This window comes from Sarcophilus harrisii, chromosome 2 (assembly GCF_902635505.1).
Source record: "Sarcophilus harrisii chromosome 2, mSarHar1.11, whole genome shotgun sequence".
Lineage (NCBI taxonomy): Eukaryota > Metazoa > Chordata > Mammalia > Dasyuromorphia > Dasyuridae > Sarcophilus > Sarcophilus harrisii.
In genome coordinates this window covers 217180258-217199709 of record NC_045427.1, presented here as the reverse complement: position 1 = coordinate 217199709, position 19452 = coordinate 217180258, and the positions used below count along the sequence as shown (strand labels likewise).

Below are 19452 nucleotides of genomic sequence, written 5' to 3'. Positions count from 1 at the left end.
CCTTTTGTCAGGAAGTCAGTAGCATTTCATCATTAATCCTCTGCAATCATAATTAGTTATATTTTTAAGAGTTCCTAATTCTTTAAAAGTTTATGGCTTTATAATATAGCTGCCATTGTATCTGGTTCTCTGTCAATTCATATAGTCTTCCTTGGTTTCTGTTGACATTCTTTTCATAATTTTTCTATCTTTTATTCTGTTATTCTAAAGTATTATTCTTTCATTTAGATATTATATATATTTTTTAGCCATTTTCCTATTTATTCAAATTCCCATTGTTTGTCGCCTCAAAAAGAGTTGTAAGTTTTCTTGTACAATCTTAGTTAGAATTTGTTTTCCTTAGGATTTCTTTAACCTATTCTCCTTTTCTCTTCTTCAACTTCCTTCTTATTTCCATGTTGAGAGAAATGTATTTCTTATACAAGTCTGTATGTGTATTTATTGTTTCCTGCTTTGACTAATTCAGATGAGACTGAGGGTCAAATAGCTGCTCCCCTTACTCCCTTAATTTTTCTTTGCATAGAAGTCTACTTGTGAGTCATTTTCCTCAGCTTCTCCTATTACTTCTTCTCTCCTATTACATTCCTATTTCCTAGTTTTTCCATTCTTCTTTTAATGACATCAGGGAAATAAACACGTATATAGTACCTCCTGTGTGCCAGCACTATGCTAAGTGTTTTTTACATAGTGTCTTACTTGATACTCTTGATAATAATACAAGATAGATGTGATTATCTTCATTTTAGAGATAAAAAAACTTGGGCAAACAGAGGTTAAATGACTTGTCTTTCATCACCTCTTGCTTAGACTATTAAGATAACTTTCTAATTAGTCTTCCTGCCTCAGATCTCTCTGGTCTAGTGTTTTCCACATAACTGATCATCTTGTGTTCCCACTCATCAAATACTCACTTTTTCCTTTGCATAGAGATCTTGAGGATTTTGAAAATAGAATTCTTAAGGACTTTGAAAAGTCTTCCACCATCAAGTCTTTCTTGCTCTTCCAATTTGGGAATCATATTTAAAATTTTTTGGAGTTCATCTTATTTCACACTTTGATTTGTAGCTCTCTAATGTATATATAATGTAATATTTTATATTTTACCTATTTCTTCTTATAGATTTCTTGGTCCTTAAGGAACCAAGTATTATATCTTATCTAAATTTTGTATTTTCCCTAGTGACTAGTATAATGTCTGTATAGAATAGGTCCTTCAAAAATACTTATTCAGGTAGGTAGTATGGTAGAGTGCTATAAAAGAAGAACCAACTTCAAATTCTACTTATTAGCAGTGTTAGCTGGAAGAGTCACTTGATCTTTTTCAGCCACACTTTTCCTCATTTGTATAATGGGAATAAAAATAGCCCCATGATCACAAGTTGTGATGATAAAATGAAAAAAAAAATTGCAAACTACTTTTCAAACCATAACCATATAAATTCTATTGTTAAATAAAGTATGATTTATGTACTTTTGTATATGAGTAGACTAGTCATAGAGTAGGTAGCATAGTGATGCTACAAATTTTTTAAGCCACTGGACAAAGGTCTATATTTTTCCTGATAGAATGCATTGATCACATCCTCTGAGGTTTAGAGAACAGGGGGCTCCTTTATCCTAATCTGGAACTGAATTTATATGTAATGCATTTCTTTTCATGAAATTTTTTAGTAGGAAAAATTTGCAGAGGATAGACCTAAATCTTAACGATTGTTATTAGTTTTGTCAGTTTGATATTGTGTCCTTTTGTACCACTGGCATCTTGATAATTGGAAGTTTCTTGGGAAGTCACATAAAGCCTCCCTAGGTAGTTTGTGATCTTTATATCTACCAACGCGTAATTATCTTGTACTCACTGATAGAAATCTTACTTGCTTGGAAATCCCTTTACATCCCATAAATTTAAAAAGTACTAATGTGTTTTAGAGTGAAAGGAGAAAAGACATTTAGAATATACTAGGAAACTTTTTGCCTCCTTTGATGTGTTTCCAGAGTGCTATCCAGTATTTAAAGGATATTTTAAAATCTTTTTTACAAGGCATAAGAGCTTTTCTTTTACTTAGTAAACATTATGATCCATTCAGGGACAAATCACTGTCAGATTTAGTGATATTTTCTTATCAAAATCATGATGGCCTTCCTTCACTTCCTTTTTCCCTCCCTTTCTCTCTCCTTCCCTCCTCCCCTCCCTCCTTTCCTTCCATCTTCCCTCCCTCTCTCCTTCCCTCCCTTCTCCCCTCCCTCCTTTCCTTTTATCCTCCCTCCCTCTGTTTTTTCCTCCCTCACTCCCTCCCTTCCTTCTTTCCTTCCTCCTCTGTCCCCATCCCTCATACACCTCTACCCCCTTTTTCCTTTCTCTTTCCTTTCTTCTACCATACTTCCCTTCTTTTTTCTTCCCTTCCTTATCACATACTGCTTTTTGAACCTCTTAAAAGTTTCACTTTGATATGACAATCCTTTAGTAACTAATCTGGCCTTGATCTTTTTTCTTAACTCCTAGTGGGATAGTTGTATAGTCAATGCTATGGTAATAGATTCCAGGCATGAATTTTTCTGTCCTTAAAGGAATTGGGGAATAACCCTACCTAGCCCGTTACTTATGAGTTTGAATCTCAATTGCTCCTGAAGTTGTTACAGCTTTTCTACTTCTTCTCCATTTGAGAGATGTAGACTATATACCTTTGTAGATACCTCCTTGCATATGTGAGATTAAAGATGGTGGGATAGCTACATTAATGCTGTGGGTATTTCTAGTGGACAGCTGTGATTTGGGGGGGTGTTGATACTTTAAACAGTTGTGAAATATCAGAAAGGTGAAGCAATTCAAATTCAAAGCTAGAGGGCAGCAAAAGCCAATTTAACATGTAAAAAAAATTGAGCTCCTGAGCAAAGAGTTACTACATTTTGCCCTTCCAAGGAGCTGGGTAGATTAGTAACTTTTTAATGGGCAATGTTTTAATTAGTAACTTTTTAATGGGAGGGGAGAGGAAGGAGGGAAGTGTTGTGTTGTATTAGTCCCATTCTTTATTAAAAAAAAAAAGTTACTAACCTGAGTTCAAATTGGAAGTAGGGTTAGCCTCCATATGGTATTGTAAAAGATTTGGAGCTTTGATTAACTTCATGAAAGCTTAGTATGACAAGACGTGTGATGGTCAGTTAAAGAAAGATATTAAGACCTTTGTATTTTGCCTGAGACAGATCATATCTAGAAAGTGATGGTCTGTTCTGAGGAAGGTGATCAGTGTAATGAAGGGACTGAAGAGCTTGTTATTTCAGTACTAGTTGAGAGAACTGTGAATATTTACCCAAGAGAAGAAAAAAAACTTGGTGGTAGTTCTATTTCTTTTTCTATCATCATGTATTTGAAAGTCACTCTTAAGTAATCAGTAGTAGATCTCTTTTCAGACTGTAGAACAGAAATAGTTCTAACTTTTGGAAGTTGTGGAGAAGCGTATTTATATTGGGTATAAATTTTTTTTCTAATTAGAGATTTCAAAAAATAGAATGGCCTGCCTTGGAAATACTTCATTCTACTCTATTGAATGGCTTCATGGAGAAGGTAGTTAAATATTCAACTTGTATGTTGCAGGGGGATGTCTGTTTAGATATGTTTGGACTGCAGTAGCCTTTGCAGTTTTGGGAGCTTTAGCATGAGCCACAGCTATGAAGAGCTCCTACTTCTGCCAGCTAATAAGTGACAGATATGTGTTCACAATGACAGAATGATTTGCCTGAGAATATAATTAATTTCAGAACTTTGAGTTGAGCCTGTTTCCTTATTTTAGATATATTCTTTCTGTTACCTTATCTCAATAAACATCTAACCTCATATCAATTTTGTATCTTGTTTTATTGTACTTGTTATTTCTATAATTCTGTTTTTCTGGCTCTATATTCTTGTTTTTATGTTTATCTTGTATCTATGTTTCTTTTAGTTCTTAGTGTTTTTCTTGGGTCCAAGAAGCATTCAAGGGACATTCAAGAACTTTGACAGTGTTTAACCCTTGTCCCCAGCATAGATTCTTATTTTTTTGCATCACACCCATGACTCCATCTGTACTGGCTCTTGATACTCCAAATAATTAGTGACATGTCACATTGGTAGCCTATTTTTTTTTTAATATCTCTAATTATTAGAAAACTAGCTCTAGTTGGATTTATAAGAAAAGTAAGCAATTCACAGTGTGTGTTATTAGAGAAAGAAATACCATGATTTGACAATGCCATGATATATAAAAATGAATTAAAGATATAGTTGGGAGTCCCTTTCTTCACATGTCAGACACATGATGGGGAAACCAGAATTTTGAAGGCAAGGGACAGCTTTGACTTTGCCATATTGCATCTATATATACACCCATTCATATTCTCTCTCAGGTTCTCCTGACTTCAGTGCTGTGCTGAATCCATTGCGCCATTCAGCTGTTCCCATATATACCCATTTTCAAATCAGGTTTAGCTTACAGGAATAATTCAAGCTAAATATGGGGTTTCATAGCTCAAAGAATACATAAATAAGCACTTTTTAGAATTACTTAAATACTATCAAGTTAGAGTGCCTTTTGATTGTAACCTTTCATTATATTACATAGGATCTTAAGACGTTAAGTACTTAAAAATACATTATTTCATTAGTATGAATACTTCCTTTCTACTTTTAGGTCTACTGCTTCTTATTAGATGGTATTTTGATATAATATGATTTTCAGTAGCCAGAAAAGTTCATCACCTGGTGTTCAATCTAATCTAATTATGCGGTTTTTTTCATACTTAGCTGTGCTATTCCACAGAAGATAAACACAAAGTTGCTCATCAAGCCTATAATCAAAGTCCTTGACATCTTGATAAGATCTGCTATAGATTGTGGTCTCCTTTTATAGCTTTTGAGAAGCCTAAGTTATTGCATGCTGTGATAGAATATCCAAGTTGGTTTCAGTCAAGGTGTTCTGGACTAAGTGATTGCATCCAGTTATTTAGCTTTGAGGTCAGAATGAAATGAAATACTTGTAAGCCATAAGCCATTTAAAGAAGAATTTTTTTTTCATTAATGGCATATGAAGGATATTTATCTTTTATAAAGCTTTACCTCAGTTGGGCACAGGTCTCCTGACTTCACTTGCCACAGTGCCATACCTTGTATGTTTTCTTGCACAGCAATGGAAGGTGCATGCTAGACTTTAATGCCTTAAGTGACTGGGAAGATACAAGTCTTAATCCCTTGGAACAATTAATTTTTTTAGGTCATTTTATTGCTTTTTTTTTTTTTTTTTAAGGAAAAAATTAGCCTCATTATCAAGGAGCTGCTAGTCTTATTGCTATGGATTCAACAAAATTAGATTTTTTATTCCTTTAAACATCAAAAATGGGTACAGAGAGGTTTTCTACTTCTGGGATTCAAGAAGGAGAAGAAGCAGTGAATTACTGTAACTCTTCCATGTTCACCTATATGCAGCCATAAATAACATAGTGCCATGAGACAGGTCCTAGAGTAGTGGAATCAGGAAGGTGATGGGGTGAAACAATTTTTTTAGCTCAGGATTAGTGGTGGATTGTAGGAAGATCTGTTACATTTAGGGGAGGGAAGGTGAGGACAGTCCAGGAGAAGAAACTTTCCAAGAAACCAGTAGCATATTCTGAGCCCCAGTGTGGTAGAACATCAACACGAGGACACCCCCTGTGTTTTGGCCTACTGCCAAAGGAGATGGAGTACTTCAGCTTGAGGAACTACTATGTTCTTTGGTACTTTGATATAGACCCAGCATGGACAGTTCTCCTCATCAGCCAAATTTCCATATGCTTCATTATGATCCTGGGTGGGCAGGCATGTTTTGGGTGTGGATCTACTTTAGGTGGGCATCCATCCACTCGGCTAGACCACCAAATACTTCAGTATAATCTTGAGGCAAATCAGAAATATCTCATGAGCCTCAGCACATTCCAGATCTCTGTTGCCTCTAGCAGCAGCTAACATCTTCCCACTCCATCCCTTTAGGTAGTAGTAGACTTGAGGGTCCCTCATGGGTCTCAGGGCAATATCAGTACAGTATTAGATAAACTAATATTAGATAAATGGTAGCCACTGGCACACAAGCCTGAGACAGCATTCCTTCCACCATGGGAGCAGAGTTTAAATTTACAAGAAAAGGAAAAAAAAGCTGTTCCTTCTTCTCTCCCCCCAAAAAGAGCAGAAAACAAGAAAGAAAAAAATCTGACCATAGAAAATTATTATAATATGGAAGAATAGGATGCAAACTCAGAAGGTGAAAACTGTCAAAACACCTATGGACAAAACCCTGAAGAATGGGAAGTTGTCTCAGTTCCAGAAAAAAAAAATACAGAAAAGCTCAAAAAGTAGCTTTAAAATAATACAAGAGAAATAGAAGAAAAAATTTGGAAAAGAAATGAGAGTGATGCAAGAACATTATGAAAAAAGAGTGAACAACTTCGAAAACTCTTAAGGAGTTGAGGAGTAAAGAGTACAAATGGCCAAATGGAAAAGAAAATAGAAAATCTCATTGAGGAAAACAACCCCTTAAAGATTAAAATTTGTTAAATGAAAGCTAATTTTAGTTAGAAATCCAAACGAATTAAAAAGAATGGAAAAACAAACAAAAAAAATGTAAAATACCTCATGGGAAAAACAAGTCACCTGGAAAATAAATAAGTCCAGGAGAAATGGTATTTGAGTCATTGGACTACTTGAAAATCATAATCAAAAGCAGGACCTATACCTTTAAAGAAATCAAGGAAAATCTTGGAATCAGAGGGGAAAATAGGCATTGAAAAAAATCCACTGAAGGGAATATGATGGACTAGGTCAGAAAATTCCAAGCTTTTTGTATTGTGCTTCAGGGAAACAAAATAAAATAAGAGTTAGAGAAGAACAGAAGGCATTCTGGGACAACCCAAGAAGACCAAAAGAAAGATCTTAGGCCAGAGGTTTAGCCAAGGTGAGGTGTAAACACCTCCATGCTAGCTCCTCAGAAAAAGTAAGGTAGGAACCCTGGTGTTACCTGGATCCAGAGATAATCTCAACCCTAGCCAAAAGAACGTTCACCTCCTGAAGAGCAAACTTATTGGGGAGCCAAAGGTCTGAGTCCAGGAAGATAGGGAAACTTCTCATAAGAAATGCCAAGCCAGCTGTGCTGATGAGATAAAACCTTGGACAAGAAAGAACCAGCATATTTGGTGAGAGCAGAAGTGGTTGGGCAGGGCAGCTGATTTCTTATAGAACAATAATATTCCATAACATTCATATATCATAACTTATTCAGCCATTCCCCAACTGATGGACATCCACTCAGTTTTTCGCCACTACAAACAGGACTGCTACAAACATTTTTGCATACAAAGGTCCTTTTCCCTTTTTTATGATCTCTTTGGGATATATACTCAGTAGAGACACTGTTGGATCAAAGGATATGCACAGTTTGATAGCCCTTTGGAAATAGTTCCAAATTGCTCTCCAGAATGGTTGTATCAGTTCACAGCTCTGCCAATAGTCTAGTTTTCCCACATCTATATTTTCCTGTCATCTTAGACAATCTGAGAGGAGTGTAGTGGTACCTCAGAGTTGTCTTAATTTGCATATCTCTGATCAATAATGATTTAGAGCATTTTTTCATACGAATATAAATGGTTTTAATTTCTTCATATTTCAGGACTTTCTATCAAGCAAACCTGAATTTAACAGAAAATTTAACACATATGAGCCAATGTCAAAGAGCAATTTTAAGGAACTTTTACATGGACAAACTGTTTAAATATGAACAATTTGTTTATGGTTTTTTTACATGGGAAAAATATACTTCATATTTAAGATTTACATCAATAACAGGATAAGCTCAAAAGAAAGACTGGCAGAATAAAGATAAAAATAATAATCATGTTATGCAAATGAAGTGCAAAGGATGAATAAACACAGAGGCATTAGAAGGGGTTCACTAACTTAGATTAGGAATGGATTCATAGGCACCCCTACATATATACCATGAAGGGTAAAGCACCGTAACGGGTGAGGTATAGATGTATGGGAAAGCAAATGGTGAGGGAAAATGACAAGGGAGAGATTCCTGGATTGGGGAAGTTAAGAAATAGTAAGCGAAGTTATGGAGAAGAACTTAATGAAAGAGTCAGCAGGGATAGTGGACGTGTTTGTATGTGGGGTATGTGTGAGTGTGTGTATATAAGTATATATCTACATATATATACATGAATATATCTTAACTGTAGTTTGCTTAGAGGGTGGGGGATGAAAAGGAGATATGTGTGTGTGTATATATATGTGTGTGTGTGTATATATATGTGTGTGTGTTTATATATCTAATATATATTTATAAATATATCCTTTTTTAACTATAGGGCAGTGTTGAAAGGAGGGAAAAAGAATAAAGTAAAAAGTGTGCAGCAGAGAACAAAACGATTTACAAGGATGTAAAGAGAAGTTGGAATTCATGAATATAATTTCTTCTACTAATCTTCATTGATCTCAAAGTCAAACTTAAAGATTCCATAAAAAGAGAACTCTATATTGTCAGCCATATTAATATTGTTTTAGATGCATGTCTGTGTATGTGTATATGCACATGTGTTTATCTAGATGAATGTGTGCATGAATATATGTAGGTGATTGTAGGTATATATGAATATGTTTATATGGCTATGTATATATTTACATATATGTTTCTATATATATCTGTGCTTAATTTTTGTCATCTTGGGGGAAGTAAGGGGAGGAGAGAATGAATGGAGGAAAAAAATTAAAAATGTAAATCAGAGTACAAAAGAATAACCTACAAGGAAGCAATGAAAGGATGGACAATCATGAATATAATGTCTTTTGTTGTGCTTTCTTGAAATGGAAATTTATTTTTACATATTTTGAATCCTCCATGTGCTTGGGCACATGACAATGTATTGTCATGTATTGTTTTGTTTTCCTTTTTCTATTTTATTTTTTCTTATTTTGTATTTGTTTTGTAGTTTGGTAAATTTGTTTGTGTTTTATTTATTTAACTCCTCAGGATCTTTGTCTCAAATTTTATAGATCATAAGAATTAACACAAAGGAGATTGACCACATGTAGAAATTGCTGATGAGACTTGCTTCTCAAATGTTAGCAGGGTACTTTGGGATTATATCTTGCCTTCATTGTGGAGTCTAAAATGTTACTAATATTGTAACATGGACAAAGTTATATTATTATTGGATCTAGTGCTGGAAGGGACCTTAGAAGTCATTTACTGTAGTGTAACTCCCTCATTTTACAGCTTGTTGAAACCTAGGCCCAGAAAGATTAAATACTACATTAGGTTTTTTCATTTTTATTACTTTGGTACATGTCAACCATGTGTAATGAATTTTACTCCAACTATTTCAGTTATTATTATTATTATTTTAAGGAACACTTTGTAATTTAATCTCTACTGCTATTGAATGTGGTTTGGTGTAACTTATTCCCAAATATTTTATGCATTTTCTTGTTATTTTAAATGATATTTCTCTATTATTGCCTCTTAGATTTTGTTATATAGCAGTGCTGTTGAATAGCAATAGTTTTTATTTCCTTTTTGTCTATATCTGTATATTTATTTTTTCATCTATTTATTATTATTATTATTTTTTTTTGCTGAGGCAATTGGGATTAAGTGACTTGCCCAGGGTCACGACACAGGTAAGACATGTTAAATGTTTGAGGTTAGATTTGAACTTAGGTCTTCCTGATTTCAGAACTGGTGCTCTATCCACTGTGCCACCCAGCTGCCCCATCTGACTATTATCTTTAGTATTTCTAGAACTATATCAGATAATCCAAAGGAGAGAAGGCATCTGATCTATTGTATTTTGGATGAAGTATTTTTCTAGCATATTGTCCCCTTTTTATAAAATTGCTACATGTTTTAGATATATATTTTTGTCATATTAAAAAAAAGATCCCTCTGTACTAATACTTTAATGTTCTTACACAAATTCATGTTATATTTTATCAAAGGTCTTTTCTATCTTTATCGAGATAATTGTAATTTGATTATACTAATTTTTTTCTTAATATTGAAGCATTCTTGAAAACTATAAATGGTTTTTGTCATGTTAGTATCTTTTTTTTTTTTTTTTTTTGATAAATTGTTGTAATCTGACAGGATTTTTTTTTTTAATTTCAATTGATCTGAAACACAGTCAGCTCCATGATTATTTTGCCTTTCTTTGTAGTTGGGATAACAATGTGGTACAGTGGATAAAGTGCTGATCCGATACTCAGGAAGACCTGGAGTTCAGATCCACTTCAAACACTTACTAGCTTTGTGATTCTGGACAACTTACCTAATCTCTGTTTGTCTCAGTTTTCTCATTTGTAAAATGAGATAATGAATCTGTCTCTCAGGGTTATTGTGCTAATCAAATGAGATAATTATAAATTTAATATTTAATATAAATATAATTATAAAGTTTCAAGTACTATATAACTGCTATTACTGCTGCTACTGCTAGCTAGTACTACTACTACTACTACTACTACTACTACTACTACTACTATAACAACACCAACATTTGACACATAGAATGCACTCATAAATATTCATCTACAAAATTAGATCTTCAACACTTTAAAAAATACTTTATGGCTAATATCTACTTTTTTGTGATTTTTCCATTTGTTTCAGTTACTTTTGCAGTTGACTTCAAATAGTTCAGTGATTAGAGCCTTCTCTGGAAACATCTTCCCTCCATTCCTCAGGAGTATTTCAATTGACCTTAACTGTTCTGCATGCTCATTATGAACAAAGAAGTCTCCCTGGTATGTATTATAATTTTCTGTTTTGAAGAGCTTTCTCTGTATTTTATAGTGGGAAAATTATTGATCACTTCATATCTGTTACTGCAGTCAATCAATAAGTAAACAAATTCCTCTCAGCCAGGAAATCTGGAATGTATTGGGAATAAAATATCTGTTTCCTCTCCTTAGGACTTAAAATTATATTCTTCTTCAACATGTCAAAAACTCACATTGAGAGTGTCTTGGAGAATTTGGGATATAGGGTCTTCATAATTACAAAATAACCACAAGATATGCTATAAGCATTTTCATGCAAATTGGGCTCAAAATAAATATGCTAATATACCTTTACATCAAAATGTGCCATATTTAGATTTAGAAAACTAGAATATTTAAGGAATATGTCAATTCCTAAGGAAGGCAAGAATGATATGTCATGTGTGGGTCAGAGCCATTTATTTGTTTTTCACATGTTATTTCTTCTGATAAAAATATAAGCTCCTTAAGGATAGAGAATTTTGTTTCTAACCCCATTTTTGTAGATAATCATCAGCACTTGATAAACATTTATTGATTCAGATGCAAAAAAATTAGGTCATTTGAGGTTCTGAGTATGGATTTTCAAGTTTTATTTCCTTCAGTGATATTTGGTGATATTGAAAGTATGGTTGAGGGTCAGCTAGGTGGTGCAGTAGATAGAGCACCAGCCCTGAAGACAGGAAGACCTGAGTTCAAATCTGGCCTTAGACACTTAACACTTTCTAGGTGTATGACTCTTGGCAAGTCACCTAACCCCCTGGGGGAGAGGAGGCAGTATGGTTGGGAAACCTTGACAGAACTAGAATTGACACCTCTCCTTCCTTCCCCATCTCCCTTCCTCCCCATTTCCTCTGTCCCCCAATTCCAATTCTACTTGCCTCCCAATTAACTTACATTCTCATTAACTTTCTAGAAGAAAATCAGCTTTCAATTGAGGGCCTTTGTTTTACTTTTTATGATTTCCTAATTAATTTACATTATTTAGCTTTTATAGGATAAAAGATATGAAAGATTATAAAGTAATTTTATTTATTTTTATTTGATAATCAAATGAATTAACTAATCACTATGATTATTAAAAAGTGTGTTTGCAGGTTAAGAATCATTAAAATGAAAGATGTTGAATCTGCATCAAAAACAATCCAGCAAATGTATTCTAGAAGTTGGATAATGTATTGGTAATCAGCAAATTGAAGTCTTATTCTTTGATCCAACCTCTGATTTACTAGCTTTTCATAGCTGTTTTTTAAATTCTAAATTTTAAGTGGAATTTTTACACTTTTTGCCCTTCTCAAAGATGATTGAATTAATGTGACTGGTTAAACATTTTAGAGTTTGTTAGATTTATTATTCAGATAAACTATGCAGATAGAAACAAGTGACATAAAATCTACCTAAATTTAGGCAAATGATATGAAGTTCTGAGAGCCATATTTATAATTAATGCTAACATATTAGGCAATGCTCTTCAGTTTGGGGGCAAAATTTATAATGTGAAAAAAGCAGCTTTTTGATTTGACTTTGTCACTGATGTTTTTGTCATTCATTTCCAAATATCTGCCTTATTGGTCCCAGTATTAGAGGCATAGTAATTTCTGTTTGAGTGGTAACTAGAGGACTCAAGTAGAATGTTTAGAGTGAAATTTGACCTCCTTTTTCTGTTCAGAAAATTGTTGTATGACTATTTTATATGAAATAAAAAAAGATACTAGTACCATAAATATTAAGGGCTATTTAATGGAAAATGCATTCATCTTAGATTTTTTATTCATTTATTCATTCATTCACTTATTCACATTTATTGGACTAAATACAGAAAATGAAAAAAATAGAAAAAAGGAAAATTAAAAAAGAAAAGAACAGCTCATCATGTACTGAGTAAAACATCAGGGATGATTAAAAATATATAACAATATATTTCCATTTCAAGAAAGCATATATTCTATAATAATAGAAAAAATGCCCATCTTTTCTTTGCTTCTTTCTACTCTTTTCTTTTTCTTTTTCTACTCTTTTTTACTCTGAGTATTTGTTGCTTTATTGTTTTTTCTGCTTTTATCTCCACCTCCCCCAAGCAGGCTACAGTTAAGCGCACACACACACTCACACCACAGACCCACATACACATATACATATATTTTTATACACACATACATAGATCTTCATGCTTACATACCCACATAGTCAGACAGATATATCTATATATGTATATATAGATATATCTATATCTATCTATATAAATAGATAGATATAGATATAAATATACATATACAGGGATGTATATACATTTACTTATGTGTAACCATTGCATCCAAAACAATATGGCTTATATAATGTAGATTTCTCTCCTGATTGAATCTTTTAAGTTTGACTTTGTCTAAGATCAGTGATTACTAGCCCTACTTTTTTTTTTCTAGCAAATTCTACTCCTGATCCTTGTTGTAGTGCTTCTATATGTCTCTTATTCATTGTTTCTAGTAACTCTTATAGTTTTACTTCCACTTCTTAACTTGTCTTGCTATTACCTAACCCTGTCCCATGGATCCCTCACTTATCTTCTCCTCTTACCCATTTCTTCCCTCTTAGTCTTATTATCTACAAACCTTATTCCACTCTCTATTGTTTTTCTTCTAAGATGTTTCACATTCTGTTCCATTTTTTCATTCTTATATTTTGTTATTTCCCAGTTTCTTAAGCTTAATTGACTTTCTTTTGCCCAATTCTAATTTTCAAAGAATTATTTTTTTCTTTAAGGTTCTATCTCCTTTTGTAGTTTTTTTTTTTAATAATCTTCTTGTTTTTCTTGATGATTTTAATTTTTTTAGTTTTTCCTCAATCTCTCAATTGATTTTTAAATTCTTTTTTGAGCTCTTCTATAAATTAAAAAAAAAAATGGACAGGGAGCCATTTAATGTTACCCTTTGGGGGTAAAACCAGGTGTTTTTATTATTAATGTGTCTTCCTCTGAAGATGAACCTTGGTCTTCCCTATTCCCATAGTAAATTTCTATGGTAGAGAGTTTCCTTCTTTGCTGGTTTATTTTATTTTTTAAACAAGAAGTATCAATGTAACCACCTAATCATGGGTTGGGGAAATATTGCCTCTATCTTCATTTCAGCCCTCCCTTCTGACTTGGAACCTCAAACCAATAGCTCCACCCTCTTGTAGCCAGTAGGATTGGATTGTAGCCAGTAGCTTCTCTGTCTCACTGTTTCTGAAGTTACTGGGTGTACTGATTCCTTCTCATCTGGGGCTATGTCTCTGCAATACATCTGGGCCTAGTATTTCTAATCAGCAGAGGTTACCTCAGTCTTCTTGGATTCAGACCCTGTACTCTGCAAGCAGTCCCGGAGATGAAAGTAACTGAGCTTCCTCTCGAGGTTCTAAGCAACCCAACTAGCCCCTGGGGGTCTCCATTTGTTGTGGAGCTAGCCTAGAGGTATTTGTATTTCATACTGGTAAATCTTCAGCATGGGACCCCTGTTCTGCCCAAGTCTTCTTTATTTTTCACCAGTTTTCGTTTTTCCCAAGGCACAAATTTCTTCTGTCTGTGGGAGAAATATAGATAGTTTGAAATTTACTGCTCTATTTTACCATCTTCCCAAAATCTTCCCCCTCATCTTAAATTTCTTGAGAATTTTTCCCACTTTTCTTTATGGAAGCAAATAAGCTTCTTAAAAAATGGTTGATGGTAAATGATGTAATTATAAGAGGATTAGAAGCCTCTTTGAACTCCCAGATTTCTAATTTCCTCCCACATATATGCACATTTCTGCTTCCTCACATCCCCTCAGTTACATTGTATCAGTTTTGTGCACATACACACATATTTACATATACACATATACATTCCTATTCTAGATTATAAACTCTTTGGGAATAGTGGTCAATTCACATTTGTCTGTAACTGTAGTGGATATTTAATAGATTATTATTGATTGACAGAGCGTTTTATATGGACATACATATATACATATACACACATGCATGCTTGTGGTTGTTGAGCAGTAAAAATTACATTATGAATTATATAATAATTTTTATCCTTTTCCTCTTTTTTTTTACTCCCTATCCTCCTCACTCCCAAATTAAATTTGTATATTTATTTTTAAGGTAACTTTTTAAATCTTTACTAATCCATTTTATGTAATTGAAATCTAAATCAGATTTTTGTTGATAAATACAGTTTTATCTCACAGAATATTACTATCAAACTATGAGTCAAACTGATAAATATTTGTAATATAAAGACTTTATTATAATAGCTATGATTTAAGGTTATTTAAAAAGTAATTCAAATTTCTTTTTGCCTCCAATTTACAGTGGATCATTTTGCATTTATATGCCTATTACTTTGCTGTTTTTGTCAAGTTACAAAGTTAAAGATCCATTACAATATAGTTTTCCTTTTTTTTTTTTTTTTGTGCATTCCTTTATACTGTGCTACAAAATAAAGAGAGTATATGAAGGTTTAAAGATTGAAAGAAGGCCTACTTTTTTTGTATGTCAAAACAGGTGTAAGAGCCTTTTAGAATGGAAGGTCATTTTATATATTAGATATATTAATTTTTGGTGGATTATCCATTTCCTTTTCTGCTTCTCCATCTGATCTTGATTTAACTTTTAGCCAATTTGTTGCTTATAAGCATAAAGAGTGAGGAAAGGAGAATAGGTGAAATTCAGATTTTTAAAAATTTTGCCAGGCTTTAATAATTCTTACTATGAGGCTTAATGCAGTGGCAAAGTGGGTATTAAAGTATTTATTAATAAAAAGTTTTATTATGTCCTGTGAAATTAATTTGATTCTGCTTTTTTCCTTTATACAAGAGCAAATGATTGAATATGACTTGTGAATAAGATTTAAAATTTGTGAGTGTAAATAGTTGTTTCTTTCTTTAATTTCTCTACATGTATTGCTTGTTTCTAATGGGTGTTTTAAGTTTATAAATAACTTAATCTACCTTGTTTTTAAAAAAAATTTAAAAAAAGAATTTTAATAAAAGAAATTGAAAGTATTGCTTTTGAAGAATGACTGAAGAATGAAGAATGGTGAATCCAACCCGATATGCATGTGTTTTAAAAATGTAATTATGGTAGTAATGTATTTGTCAGGTGCAGCAGGTATCCCAGAAGAATCAGAGCTGTTGAATGGCTGAGGCAATATGTGTTTAATTATCAGTCAGATGGTAAGAGATTCAAGTAGGAGATTTGCCCTGAGTCTTTTGATGGCAGTATGTATTAGAAAGAGTATGCATTGATTTTCTTATAAACAACTTAGGGCAGAGGAGTAAAACAAAATCCTCAAAACAGTATGCTATTCATCTCTTTGTTTTTTTGCCTAAAAACAGCCTACTCTAATTGGATACCTCTGTGGTAAGACGTTATTGTTTCTTTTTACGTCATGAAAGGATTTGTAACTTTGTCCTATTTTTCCTTCTGAATTTACTGTCTGTAGTAGTCAGTTTTTGAACCCAATCTTTCATGACTTGGTATTGCTAGTAATTTATCTGTAAAATAGAGTGCTTCCTGCCCTAGTTATTCAGTATATATCATTGTGAGGATTTAAGAGAAAATTTATGTAATGTTCTTTGTAAAGTGCTTTTCTATATGTAAATGTCACTTTGGTTATCATATATGTGCTTATATATTTGTATTTATGCACCCAAGATATTTTCTCTCTCCATTGAGATGATAATATTTGTGATGATGAACCCATTTCCATTTTATTTTATCTTCCCTCACATTGCTTTGGATATGTGCATGTAAGAAATCAATATTTATTTGATTTTATTTTTTGTTTTAGGTTTTCAGTTGTTTTAATAGTCAGAATAGTGGCAATTGTCTACAACATAAATTCCATAGAGAAATATTTATTAGAAAATTCCTATAGTCTATAGCATCAAATTCTCTTTGAGGATAAATTTAATGAATATTTCAACTTTAAGTTAAATTATTTTCTCTGTTAGCCTGTTTCCTCCCAATATTTAATAATAAGACTTACCTTTAGGATAGCACACTAAGCAAAGAAATATGTATTTTTTCATGAACCTTGGAAGTAAGTGTGTAAATATTTAAACTGGATAGAGTTCGCAAATCTTGCCACAAGTCTTCCAAGAATTCAGTATAAAACAATTTTCTTCCTTTAACAAAGAAAAATACTGATGGTTTAACATTTGTTAATAATTGATGAGAGAAATAAGAGCAACAGGTGAAGTTAATGATTTCATATATACTTTGGGGTACTTTACAAATAAATAAGAACAAGATTTTTTTATTTGTTCAAAAAATTAAGATTTATATAAACACATTTCCCATATTGATTTATAATCAGGATGTTCTTGGCTGGTGGCTGAAGTTTCTTTAAATTTAAATATGTTCAGTATTTGAAATATATATGACAGTCTTTAAAGGAAATTTTTTTTTGACTACATAGTTTTTATTATAGTAGCATGTAGGATACATTGGTCATCTTTTTCATGAAGCTTTTGGCATTGTATTAAATATATCTGAGATATTATGATACTATAATGTATTGTTTCCAATATGTAGATGTCACACGACACTTTTATTTCAGGTTTTACTGTTGTAATTAGTAATTTTGTAATTATTTCTCTCTTCACCTATTGTTATCTCCTTGATAACATCTTTGATCTACTAGTTTTGCAAAATGTGTCCTTTGACAATATTATTGTCTTATTTTTAGTCATGTTTTGTCAAAAAGGCATCCATTTCATCTGGTTCCACTCTGGGTTTTAAAGCTCATTCACATGATATTTTACTTCCCTAATCTCTTTTTGTACTTTTATTTCTTTCAACCACAGCTGTTTAAAAACTCTTAGACATTAGTTTGATGTTCCCTTTTAAGCTTTTTATGAATGTAAAATTCGATACCTTTTTCTGACTTCTTTTTGAATTGGTGCTTGCCCATTACTGAAACAAGTAATTAAAAAATAATAGCTTCCTTTATTCAAACTTGTGCCTCCATCATCCTTTCTGAAATTGCTATGACAGAATTTCTCATACTATGCATCTTAATCTTTCCAAAAATATCCATTTGCAACATAGATTAAAATTTATGATGTCAACCTAAAATTTATGACTTCAATCAGTTATGCAGCTCAGGTCAAGAATTCTTGGCTAGTAGTATGGCTTTGATCAAGTCACTAACCTCTCTTAATGCGATTTTCCCAGTTTGTAAAATGAAAAAATTGGGCTAATGTCTGAGGCCATTTCCAAAGTTATATAAAATTCTAAAATACAATTTAATTTTTCCTTAAAATTTTTTATATTACATACTTCATAGTCTTCACTATTTAGTAAATATAGACAAATTTGAAGATGGCACATATAGTAAATATTATTTATTAAAGTAATGTTGTTATTTTTGGTTTGGAAGGGGATGCTGCTTTTTTTTATGTAAGCTACAAAGTTGATTATGAATTGATCTAATAAAACTAACTTTTTACAGTTGGAAAAAGCTACCTATTTAATGCATTATTTGTTCACTGAAATCCATTCAAATGATTATCTTTTTGAAAAGAAAAACACTTAAATAGTTGTAGCAACTTTAACTTACATTTCTTTCTTTTTTTTTTTTTTAATTTAATATCCTTTTATTTACAGGATATATACATGGGTAACTTTACAGCATTAACAATTGCCAAACCTCTTGTTCCAATTTTTCACCTCTTACCCCACTCCCACCCCCCCCCTAGATGGCAGGATGACCAGTAGATGTTAAATATATTAAAATATAACTTAGATACACAATAAGTATACATGACCAAAATATTATTTTGCTGTACAAAAAGAATCAGACTCTGAATTATTGTAAAATTAGCTTGTGAAGGAAATCAAAAATGCATGTGTGCATAAATATAGGGATTGGGAATTTAATGTAATGGTTTTTAGTCATCTCCCAGAGTTCTTTTTCTGGGCATAGCTAGTTCAGTTCATTACTGCTCCATTAGAAATGATTTGGTTGATCTCGTTGCTGAGGATGGCCTGATCCATCAGAACTGGTCATCATATAGTATTGTTGTTGAAGTATATAATGATCTCCTGGTCCTGCTCATTTCACTCAGCATCAGTTCGTGTAAGTCTCTCCAGGCCTTTCTGAAATCATCCTGTTGGTCATTTCTTACAGAACAGTAATATTCCATAATTTTCATATACCACAATTTATTCAGCCATTCTCCAACTGATGGACATCCATTCAGTTTCCAGTTTTAGCCACTACAAAAGGGCTGCACAAACATTTGTGCACATACAGGTCCCTTTCCTTCTTTATAATCTCTTTGGGATATAATCCCAGTAGTAACACTGCTGGATCAAAGGGTATGCACAGTTTGATAACTTTTGAGCATAGTTCCAAACTATCTCCAAAATGGTTGGATTCGCTCACAACTCCACCAACAATGCATCAATGTCCCAGTTTTCCCGCATCCCTCCAACAATCATCATTATTTTTCCTGTCATCTTAGCCAATCTGACAGGTGTGTAGTGGTATCTTAGAGTTGTCTTAATTTGCATTTCTCTGATTAATAATGACTTGGAGCATCTTTTCATATGACTAGAAATAGTTTCAATTTCTTCATCTGAGAATTGTCTGTTCATATCCTTTGACCATTTTTCAATTG

At 32.7% G+C, this 19452-nt stretch overlaps 1 protein-coding gene across 7 annotated transcripts in view; it reads left to right on the top strand.

Annotated features, from left to right (window-relative positions):
- The window catches only part of NCOA1 (nuclear receptor coactivator 1), a 168142-nt gene that overhangs the window by 41168 nt on the left and 107522 nt on the right, over positions 1-19452 (top strand). For 6 of the 7 annotated variants that reach the window (XM_012539824.3, XM_031951446.1, XM_031951448.1 and 3 more), the window contains one exon: positions 10662-10795. The gene's annotated coding sequence lies outside the window, so the exon portion shown is untranslated. Of the gene's footprint in view, positions 1-9654; positions 9674-10661; positions 10796-19452 lie in introns of those variants that run through there. The other variant, XM_012539822.3, reaches the window with a different exon arrangement.